At 42.5% G+C, this 11609-nt stretch overlaps 1 pseudogene; it reads left to right on the forward strand.

Moving 5' to 3' along the window:
* The first annotated feature begins 3426 nt into the window (after positions 1 to 3426).
* On the forward strand, positions 3427 to 4274 carry LOC116458364 (protein NipSnap homolog 1-like; annotated as a pseudogene).
* The last annotated feature ends 7335 nt before the right edge of the window (positions 4275 to 11609 follow it).

Raw genomic sequence — 11609 nt, forward strand, 5'->3', positions numbered from 1 at the left:
CACAGAAAACTGCAATACCTAGAGCCAACATTTGTCAGCAGAAAGGGCCCAATTCTTCTCCATGACAACATCCAACCACTCGTTACACAAACAACGCTTCAAAAGTTGAATGAATTGGGCTACAGAGTTTTGCCTCACATGCCATATTCACCTGACCTCTTGCCAATTGACTACCACTTTTTCAAGCATCTCGACAACTTTTTGCAGGGAAAAGGTTTCCACAACCAGCAGGATGCAGAAAATGCTTTCCACGAGTTCGTTTCAATCCTGAAGCAACGATTTTTTACGCTACAGGAATAAACAAACTTATTTCTCATTGACAAAAATGTGTTGCTTGTAATGGTTCCTATTTTGACTAACAAAGATGTGTTTCATGTGGGTTTCATACCAGGGATGCAGGGATTTAACATCTGTGATGGTTAATATTGAGTGTCAACTTGATTGGATTGAAGGATGCAAAGTATTGTTCCTGGGTGTGCCTGTGAGGGTGTTGCCAAAGGAGATTAACATCTGAGTCAGTGGACTGGAAGAGGCAGACTTACCCTCAATTTGGGTGAGCATCATCTAATCAGATGCCAGTGCAGCTAGGATAAAAGCAGGCAGAGGAATATGGAAGGACTAGACTGGCTGAGTCTTCTGGCCTACATCTTTCTCCATGCTGGATGCTTCCTGGCCACTAATATCAGACTCCAAGTTCTTCAGCTTTGGGACTTTTGGACCTTCAATCACAGACTGAAGGCTGCACTGTCGGTTTCCCTACTTTTGAGATTTTGGGACTCAGAGTGGCTTCCTTGCTCCTCACCTTGCAGACGGCCTATTGTGGGACCTCACCTCATGATTGTGTGAGCCAATACTCCTTAATAAACTCCCCTTTAAATATACGTCTATCCTACTAGCTCTGCTCCTCTAGAGAACCCTGACTGATAAAACATCCACAAGTCAATAAATGTGATACACCACATAAACAGAATTAAAAACAAAAAAATCACATGATCATCTCAATAGATGCAGAAAAAGCATTTGACAAAATCCAGCACCACTTTATGATTGAAACCCTTAGCAAAATCAGCATAGAAGAGACATACCTTAAGGTAATAAGAGACATCTATGACAAACTCACGGCCAACTTTATACTAAATGAGGAAAAGTTGAGAGCATTCCCCCTGAGAACTGGAAGAAGACAAGGATGTTCACTTTTACCACTTCCATTCAACATAGTAATGGAAGTCCTAGCCAGAGCAATCAGAGAGGAGAGAAAAATAAAAGACATCCAAATTGATAAAGAGGAAGTCAAACTGTTGCTGTTTGCTGATGATATGATCGTATACCTAGAAAAACTCTAAAGACTTGTCAAAAAGCTCCTAGAACTAGTAAATGAATTCGGCAAAGTTTCAGGTTACAAAATTAACGTACACAAATCAGTAACTCTGCTATATTCCAACAGTGACCAAGCCGAGAATCAAATCAAGAACTCAACCCCTTTCACAATAGTTACAAAAAAAAAAAAAATACTTAGGAATATACTTAACCAAGGACATGAAAGACTTCTACAAGACAAACCACAAAACATTGCTGAAAGAAATCATAGACGACACAAATAAATGGAAACACATCCATACTCATGGATGGGTAGAATCAATATTGTGAAAACGACCATACTGCCCAAAGCAATCTACAAATTCCATGCAATTCCTATCAAAATACCATCATCATTCTTCACAGAACTAGAAAAAAACAATCCTAATATTCATATGGAACCATAAAAGAGCCCACATAACCAAAGCGAGACTAAGCAAAAAGAACAAATCTGGAGGCATCACATTACCCAACTTCAAACTATACTATAAGGCCATAGTCACCAAAACAACATGGTACTGGTATAAAAATAGGCACATAGACCAATGGAACAGAATACAGAACCCAGAAATAAAGCCAAACGATCTTTGATAAAGCAAACAAAAACATAAAGTGGGGAAAGGACACCTTATGCAACAAATGGATAATTGGCAACCACATGTAGAAGAATGAAACTGGATCCTCATCTCTCATCTTATACAAAAATCAACTGAAGATGGATTAAGAGCTTAACTCTAAGACCTGAAACCATAAAGATTTTAGAAGATAACATCAGAAAAACTCTTCTAGACATTGGCTTAGGCAAAGATTTCATGACAAATAACCCAAAAGCAAATGCAACAAAAACAAAGATAAATAGATGGGGTTTAATTAAATTAAAAAGCTTCTGCACAGCAAAAGGAATAATCAGCAGAGTTAACAGACAACCCGCAGAGTGGGAGAAAATCTTCACAATCTATACATCTGACAAAGGACTAATATCCAGAATCTACAATGAACTCAAACAAAAAAAGAGAGAGAAAAAAAAAAACAATCCCACCAAAAAGTAGGCTAAGGACATGAATAGACAATTCTCAAAAGAAGATATACAAATGGCCAACAAGCATATGGAAGAATGCTCAACATCACTAATTATAATGGAAATGCAAGTCAAAACCGCAATGTGAGACCACCTCACTCCTGCAAGAATGGCCATAATAAAAGAATAAAAAAGTAATAGATGTTGGTGTGGACGCAGTGAAAAGGGAACACTTTTACACTGTTGGTGGGAATGTAAACTAGTACAACCACTATGAAAAACAGTGTGGAGATTCCTTAAAGAATTAAAAGTAGATCCACCATTTGATCGAGCCATCCCACTACTGGGCATCTACCCAGAGGGAAAGAAGTCATTATACGAAAAAGAAACTTGCACACACATGTTTATAGCAGCACAATTCACAATTGCAAAAATGTGGAACCAACTCAAATGCCCATCAGTCAACAAGTGGATAAAGAAACTGTGGTATATATATATATATATATATATATATATATATATATATACACAATGGAATACTACTTAGCCATAAAAAGGAATGAATTAATGGCATTCAGAGCAACCTGGATGGAATTAGAGACTATTATTTTAATTGAAGTAACTCAGGAATGGAAAACCAAACATTGTATGTTCTCACTCATATGTGGGAGCTAAGCTATGAGGACACAAAGGCATAAGAATGATACATTGGACTTTGGGGACTCAGGGGAAAGGGTGGGGGGTGATGAGGGATAAAAGACTACACATTGGGTACAGTGTACACTGCTTGGGTGATGGGTGCACCAAAATCTCAGGAATCACCACTAAATAACTTATTAATGTAACCAAACACCACCAGTTCCCCCCCAAAACCTATTGAAATAAAAAAATTAAAAGTAAAAAAAAGTGTTTGAACCTAGTTATAATGATTTAAAATTCATGGGCGAAAACTGCAATTACTTTTGCACCAACCTAGCACAACTCCACTCAGTTACAGCAGAATATACATTCTTTTCAAACACACCATGAGGTCTTCCTGCAACCTTCCCTGATCCGACACGGCTTCATGGCTGTGCGGCATCTCTGCAGTGTCACAGTGGCTACTGGAAGGCCCAGGCCTGTGCTGGGGATGTTGCAGCTGTGGCTGTGCTGCATTTCTATCCCAAGGACAACGAAGGCTACTGGTTCTGCTCTCTCTTTGTTCACAAAGTAGATCCCTGGAAGGATGCCTCTTCCGCCCTGCTGTCCAAGGAGGCCAGCAACCTCTACAAGATCCAGTTTCACAGTGAGAAGCCTGGGTGCCCGGATGCCTATAGTAGGCACTGATGGAGGCAGCACTGTCCATACTGCACCAGGATGAGGACCACCCTGCTCCCTCATGGGCAACTGGAACACATGCTGTAGGGAGCAGGACCAGGCACTGCACCTGTGGAGGTTCTCAGGTGGCTACCCAGCCCTCATGGACTGCATGACAAGGAGTACCTGGAGGTCCGGAAGGAGTGTAGCTGGATGCTGTTGTCCAGGAGACACCAACTGCTTCTCGAGTTCAGCTTCTGGAATGAACCACAGCTCAGAGTGGGCCCCAACATCTATGAGCTGAGGACATGAAGCTCAAGACAGGAACCATGATGGAGTAGGGGAACAACTGGGCTCCTGCCAGCAGGTACCAGCAGCAAGTTTCAGCAGGAGAACCAGGAGGCGATGGTGGCTTCTCCCAGATAGGAGAGCTCCACCTTGTGCACCATCTCTGGGCTTATAAAGACCCACAGTCTTGGGAGGAGACCCAAAGTGCTGCCTGCAGGAAGAGCGGCTGGGATGAAATGTCTATTATACAGTTCTCCTGGGGCAACACGTGGAGTCTTGGATCAGGATCCTCTTGAAGACCTCACCTCTCCAGTGATGCTGCTAACACTTCTACCTCCTTCCTTTTCTCCCTCAGGGCAACCCTGGACGGAGGAGCACCCCAGTCCTGCTGTCATGGTTTTCTTTTGGCTCCGGGAGGAGTCTGAGGGTCCGTGCTTAGCTCAGACAATGGGGAACAGAAGGATGACAAATTCTGAGGACTTACAGCTCAGCTCAGCTCCTACCTGCCTTCCCCTCCTCCATCCTTCCCCCTGCTGGAAGTAGTTCCTAATTTCTCTGAATGAAGTATAACAATCTTCTGGGTCTGCTTACATCTTTTTCTAAGATTTCTCAGTCCCCAGCTATCACCACAGAAATCCTCAGTTTAGCTTAATTGCACAAAAGGAAGTATGTCCAGTGGTTAGAGGTGGGATGGGAGGGAAGGAGGTCAAGTCAGGCCAGGCCAGGTCCCCAGGAATTCCCTGATCTCCACTGGGCCACCACCACCCACTTGTTGTTCAGTCTAAGCCAAGTCCCTCCTGATGGGGAAAATCCTGGAACTGCTAAAGAAAACCCCCCTCAAATCAGCATGGTCAGGAGGATGTCCGCACATTCCATCCAAAAAGAGAGGGAAAAAGGATGGGAACCAGGAAGGATTTAGGGGCAGGAGACAGACATGTAACAGAACCCAGAAGGTACAACTTAGAATTCAGAACTTGGGTTTGAACTGCAGAATTTGGAATTTGGAATACAGAATTGGAAGATAGAACAGAGGTGACAGGTTGGGCACAGTGGCTCACGTCTGTAATCCCAGCACTTTGGGAGGCTGAGGTGGGCGGATAACGAGGTCAGAAGTTCAAGACCAGCCTGGCCAACATAGTGAAACCCTCTCTCTACTAAAAATACAAAAATTAGCCTGGCATGGTGGCATGTGCCTGTAGTTGCAGCGACTCAGGAGGCTGAGCCAGAATTGCTTGAACCTGGGAGGTGGAGGTTGTGGTGAGCCAAGATCTTGTGGTGAGCTGAGATCACGCCACTGGACTCCAGCTTGGGCAACACAGCGAGACTCAGTCTCAAAAAAAAAAAAAAAAAAAAAAAAAAAAGAAGAAATAGTTGGAATAGAAGAAGTCTGGGGCATATCGTTTAGATGCTAAAAAACAACATTTCCAGGACATTTTAAAGGTATTTGGAATCAGGGCTGTTGCTCCTGGAGGAGTAGGTTCCCAGGGAGACTGGGACACACAAAAGAAGGGACTTGGAGTCCCGTCTACTGGGCACTCAGCTCAAAGCTCACACCCCTGAGGGAGTCTGCTTGACATTTACATGTTACCCTCCTCAAATGGGGCTTCTATGCCTCCTGGAAATTTAGGTAAGCTTGGTTCAACCCTCCCAAGTTACAGCCTGTGAAAGCTCAGGTCTTCCTCATGATCCTGGAGAATTCCTGATGGCCTAATTCTTCAGTTTGTTCTTGTCAGCATTGGAGGGTGCAGCCTCCTGCCATCTTGGATAAAAAACCCAGTCTGCAGTGGTTTCACTAAGTTTGCTCCCAACAGATGATTCATAGGTGTGGACGACTTGCTCAAGATTTGAAGGGTCTTGCCAAGCTCCCCAGAATCTTCATCCATGTCACTGTTCCCTCTCTCTTTCCCTCTCTGTCTTCATCTTTTTTTCAGGGTCAACAGCCCTCTTCCCAGCATCTGAAGCTCATATGAGCTTACTGTGTGGACCCACTCAGAACCCCAGAGTTGGAATAAAGATTATTTTAAACTGAAGACATTTGAGGTTCAACAGATGCAGAGAAAAGCCTCCTCAGAGCTTCCCTTATCTGACTAAAAGCAGCAACTTCTGGTAAATGAAGCTACCATAGATCCCTTCTCTGGGGGAGTTTCATGGCCCTGAAGACGATGGAAAGACCACCTTTATTTGTATGGAAAAACATCACCACACACTTTAAAAAATGTCCTGTTATCCTGAAAAAAATGTTATTTCCTAAAGAAGCCCATTTGTACTTCCCGTAGGAGCCTTTTCTCCCTCCTCCCTTTCCCCACTAAGTTAGGTATTTAAGCCCCAAATTCTAATCACAACTTTGAGTTACTCATCACTGAACACTCAGGCTTGTGTGAATAAACTCTTCTCTTCTCTTGCGAATGTGTCTTTTGTCAGCTTAATTTACAGAACTCCAATCACTGAACCTAAAAAGATAGAGAAAAAGTTTACCTCCCCTACATTATTTATCTTCTGCCTCCACCTCTAGAGTCTCAGCTTCTAACCCAAGTAAGATTATCTAGGAATCGTCCCCAGAAAGGCGTGTTTCCTAAGCCTACTGGTAATTATGAGAGAAGAAAAATTTTTCTTCTAGCTGCACAGGTATAAAATGGATGGGTCAGGATAAACCCACATTACTCAAAGAAATATTTGCATTTTTAGGCCAACCACTATTCACAGAATCTCTGGGCTTAAGAAAAACTATTCCTTAAGGAGGGCACAAGAAGGAAATTGCAAAGCTTTTGTCAAAATATTTGGCCACCAAAAAATTCCTGCCTGCTTCACGGAGACAGATGCGTGAATGCCACAGCACTATCTGTTCTGTGTTTTATGATCCTCCCCAAAATAACAGACTCTGTTGGATTTGCACTGGTGATTTGAGAATAGGAAACTTTAAAAACAACTAGACAACCAGTTCAAGAGAGCAGATAATGTATATGCAGCAGCCTCCCCCTCCTGCCCTCACTTCTGAGAAGTGACAGAAATAATTATTGTAACAAGTTCTCATTACCATGCTGGGAAGGAAGGAGAGAGGCAGTTGATGGACAGTAATTATGAGAAGTTCCTTAGATGAAGCAAGGAAACTGCAGTCAAAAATCTTCTGTAGGAGAGGAAGGATGCAAAAGATGGGCAAGGGGGCAAGGGCATGGCAGGCCTGGAGATTGTGATTCCAGGATGAGATGGGACCCTGATGCTCCTGACGGAGCCATAGATGGGAGATGCTGCCCCTTTATCAGGTAGCAAACAACGAAATGTCTTGTTTTAAGAAGTAGCAAGGTCGGGCATGATGGTTCATGCCTGTAATCCTAGCACTTTGGGAGGCCGAGGTGGGCAGATCATGAGGTCAGGAGATCGAGACCATCCTGGCTAACATGGTGAAACCCTGTCTCTACTAGAAATCCAAAAAAGTTAGCCAGGTGTGGTGGCAGGCACCTGCAGTCCCAGCTACTCAGGAGGCTGAGGCAGGTGAATCACTTGAACTTGGGAGGTGGAGGTTGCAGTGAGCTGAGATTGCACCACTGCACTCCAGTCTGGGTGACAGAGCAAGGCTCTGTCTTAAAAAAAAAAAAAAAAAAGGGAGCAGTAGGTGTGGTTTTTTTGGGACAGAGAGGCAGGCTAGGATCTGGGGTGGCTGACAACTCCCAGCAAAACCAGACAGCCCATGTGCCCAGAAGGTTAGTTAATGCCCCTGTCTCCTACATGTCTCACATCTCTGCCATAATCAAGAGAGAGGCTGAGGTATCTGCCTGGGTAGCACATTCAACCCCTTCCTATATTCAGGCTAGTGTATATCAGTGTAACTCCTCCAGCCTGGTGCACAGAGACATTTACAAACAAAGATGAGCTTATAAACAACGATGAGCATACACCCAGAAGCCAACAACACTTGAGGGAAACCAGCACCATGAAAGGGACATCAAAGTCAACACACGAACTTACATCTGAGAACAAAATTAAAAATGCAAGTGGAGCAGGGCCTTGGGTACATTTAGTTATTATCCCTAGAAAGAGATGAGAAGGGAATACTATGCAGCCATAAAAAGAATGAGTTCATGTTCTTTGCAGGGACATGGATAAAGCTGGAAGCCATCATTCTCAGCAAACTAACAGAGGAACAGAAAACCAAACACTGCATGTTCTCACTCATAAGTGGGAGTTTAACAACGAGAACACATTGGACACAGGGAGGGAATTATCACACACCAGGGCCTGTCGGCGGGCGGGGGGCAAGGGGAGGGAGAGCATTAAGTCAAATACCTAATGCGTGCAGGGCTTAAAACCTAGATGACGGGTTGATAGGTGCAGCAAAACACCATAGCACACGTATACCTATGTAACAAACCTGCACGTTCTGCACATGTATCCCAGAACTTAGAGTAAAAGAAAAAAAAAAAGAATGAGATGAGAAGAAATTGCCCTATGAATCAGTCTGCTACCCCCACGTTCATATCGGCATTATCCTCAATTGCAAAACAGGAGAAGCAGCCCAAGTGTCCATTGATGGATGAGTGGATAAACCAAAATGCCATATTAATCCAGGTGAATGTTACTGAAGAATGTTCAGCCTTAAAAAGGAAGAAAATCTTATCACATGGAGGAACATTGTGCTATGTGAAATATGTCAGTCACAAAAGGACACATACTCCATGATTCTCTTTATGTAAGTGAGCTACAGTGGTCAAACTGATAGAAAGTTGAAAGGTGATTTCTAGAGCCTAGGGGGAGGGGAAAATGGAGAGTTGGTGTTTAATGAAAACCGTTTCCATTTGAAAGGATGAAAAAGTTCTGGAGATGGATGGTGATGATGGTTGCAACCGTGTGAACATATTTAATGCTACTATACTGTACTCTTAAAATAATTACGGTGGTAATTTTGTGTTATGTGTGTTTTATCGTAATTAAAAAAATCAACTTGCTATCTTGGAAATAAAAAAATCACGATTGAAACTGAAAAAATAGAAAGTTGAGCAGATTGGCTTCAGCTGAAGGATAAATTAGTAACCTAGAAGACTGAACTGAGAACTTTAGAATGCACACTGAACCAACCAAGAGAAGCATAGGAATAAAGACTGATGCACGTAGCATAAATTCAGAATTTCTAACATTCCTATAATAAAAACGTCAGAAGGATTCTAAAGTATTATTAGTATTACTTAGGAATAGTAGGATGCAAAAAGTGGTGGCTTAACAAGATACAGATTTCTTATCTACCAAAGAAGAGTACAGAGGAAAGGAGAGCTGGTGTATGGCTCCGTAAGTATCGTTGAGGACCCTGATTCCTGTCTTCCTGCTTTGCCAGCCCAGCACACGGGCTCTTCAAGCTCACCTAATGGCTAAAAACAGCAGCGGGAGCTCCAGCCACTGCATTTGCGTTGCAGGCAGGGAAAAAGAGAAAAGCCAGACCTCCCCAGTTAACTCAAATCCCTTTAAGCAGGCTTCCCAGAATTCTACAAAACACTTTTGCTTAGATCTCATTGTCTAGAATTTAAACACATGGCCACAGTTAGCTTCGAAGTAGACATTCTTCATGGCAATGTGTCCTGCTAAAATCAGTATTCTGTTTCTAAGAAGAAAGGAGAGAATGGCTATTGGGGAAGCCAGTAGTAGTAACTATCCACCCCACCCCACCCCAAATAGAGAGAATGAAGAGTGGACAAATTCAAAATAAGGATAGAAGTAAAAAAATCCCAGAATACAAGAAAAATATGAGTCCTCAGACTGAAAAGTTCCACTCAGTGCTAAAATGGGATGAATGCAAGAAGACCATTGGACACATTGCAGTGAAATTTCACAATACCAAGGATCAAGAAAAATCCCAAAGGCTTCCAAAGAGTAAAAAACAACCAACAATTCTCTATAAAGAAAAGAGAATCGGCTGGGCGTGGTGGCTCATGCCTGTAATCCCAGCACTTTGGGAGGCCGAGGCAGGCAGATCGCTTGAGGTCAGAAGTTCAAGACCAGCCTGGCCAACATGGTGAAACCCCGTCTCTACTAAAAATACAAAAATTAACCAGGTGTGGTTGTACATGCCTGTAATCCCAGCTTCTTGGGAGGCTGAGGCAGGAGAACTGCTTGAATCACGGAGGCAGAGGTTGCAGTGAGCCGAGATTTACACTCCAGCCTGGGCAATGGAGTGAGACTTGGTCTCAAAAAAAAAAAAAAAAGAAAGAAAGAAAAGAGAATTGGACTGAGAAGATGTCTATCTTTTCATTAGCAATAAGGGTTGCAAGGCAGAGAAGCAGTTTCTTCAGAGCTAAGAATGAATACATCATTTGAACTTAGATTCTATATTTAAGAACCTAGTATCCTTCTATTCAAGAGTAAAGGTGAAAAAATATTTAAAAATATACAAGGAACTGTATTACTGAAAGATTTAGGGGAGTATGTCATCCAGGTTTTAGGATTGTCAAAACTGAGGGTGACTTCCATCTCTGGGATAAGCTTGTTTTAATTCTTAAACAACAAAAATAGATGAAAGCCTTGGAAAACCAAGAGATAGAAATCAATCATTTGAGTTGTTGATTTTCTTTTTATTGAAGTTTCTTTCTCTTTTTCTTTTATTTAGGTTTCTTTTTTTTTTCTTCTTAATGAGAGTTCATTACATATTCTTGATAAACATCCTTCACTGGACACATGATTTACATATATTTTCTTTCAGTCTGTGGCTTGTCTTTACATGCTTTTTCAGTGTCTTTCAAAGAGTAGACATTTTTAGGTTTCATTAAATCCAATTTTTTTTTCCTTTTTTTTTTTTTTTTTTGAGACAGAGTCTTGCTCTGTCGCCCAGGCTGGAGTGCAGTGGTGCAATCTCGGCTCACTGTAAGCTCCGCCTCCTGGGCTCACGCCATTCTCCTGCCTCAGCCTCCGGAGTAGCTGGGACTACAGGCGCCCGCCACCACGCCCGGAGAATTTTTTTTGTTTTTTTTTTTTATTTTTAGTGGAGACGGGGTTTCACCATGTTAGCCAGGATGGTCTCGATCTCCTGACCTCATGATCCACCCGCCTCGGCCTCCCAAAGTGCTGGGATTACAGGCGTGAGCCACCACGCTCGGCCATTAAATTCAATTTAACAATTTTTTCTTGTATGGGTTGTACTTTTGGGTTGTAGCTAAGAAATCTTTGCCTAACTCAAAGATTTTCTCCTATTTCCTCTGTAAGTTTCATAGTTTCAGGTTTTACATTTATGTCTATACTCCATTTTGAGTAAATTTTGCATACATGGTGCAAGGTATGAATTGAAGTTTGGTAATTTTGCATATGGATATCCAATTGCTCCAGCACCATTTGCAGGAAAAATGATCCTTTCTCTAATGTTAAGTAATAATCAGCTATCACTACATTGTTTATCACCTTTGATGGTGAGATTTCTTTTGTCCCCAAACAAATATCCGAGAGGGTCCCAAGATGAAGACAACTCATAGCCAAGTTTGCTGGGCAAGGCTCAGCGTGGGTTCATAATGGGGAGTAGTTCTCATCCTCCTTTTATGCTCCCTGGGGGAGACATGATGGAAGTGATGATCTTATTACAGTTGTTCCTTTTCTCACCTGAGCATGGAGGGGCAAGTTCTGTGTATTCACTAACAGAGTCACTGAACAGCCAACAAGCATACTCTCTGCGCCCAGGCAG

Source organism: Hylobates moloch, unplaced genomic scaffold, assembly GCF_009828535.3.
Source record: "Hylobates moloch isolate HMO894 unplaced genomic scaffold, HMol_V3 SCAFFOLD_19, whole genome shotgun sequence".
Lineage (NCBI taxonomy): Eukaryota > Metazoa > Chordata > Mammalia > Primates > Hylobatidae > Hylobates > Hylobates moloch.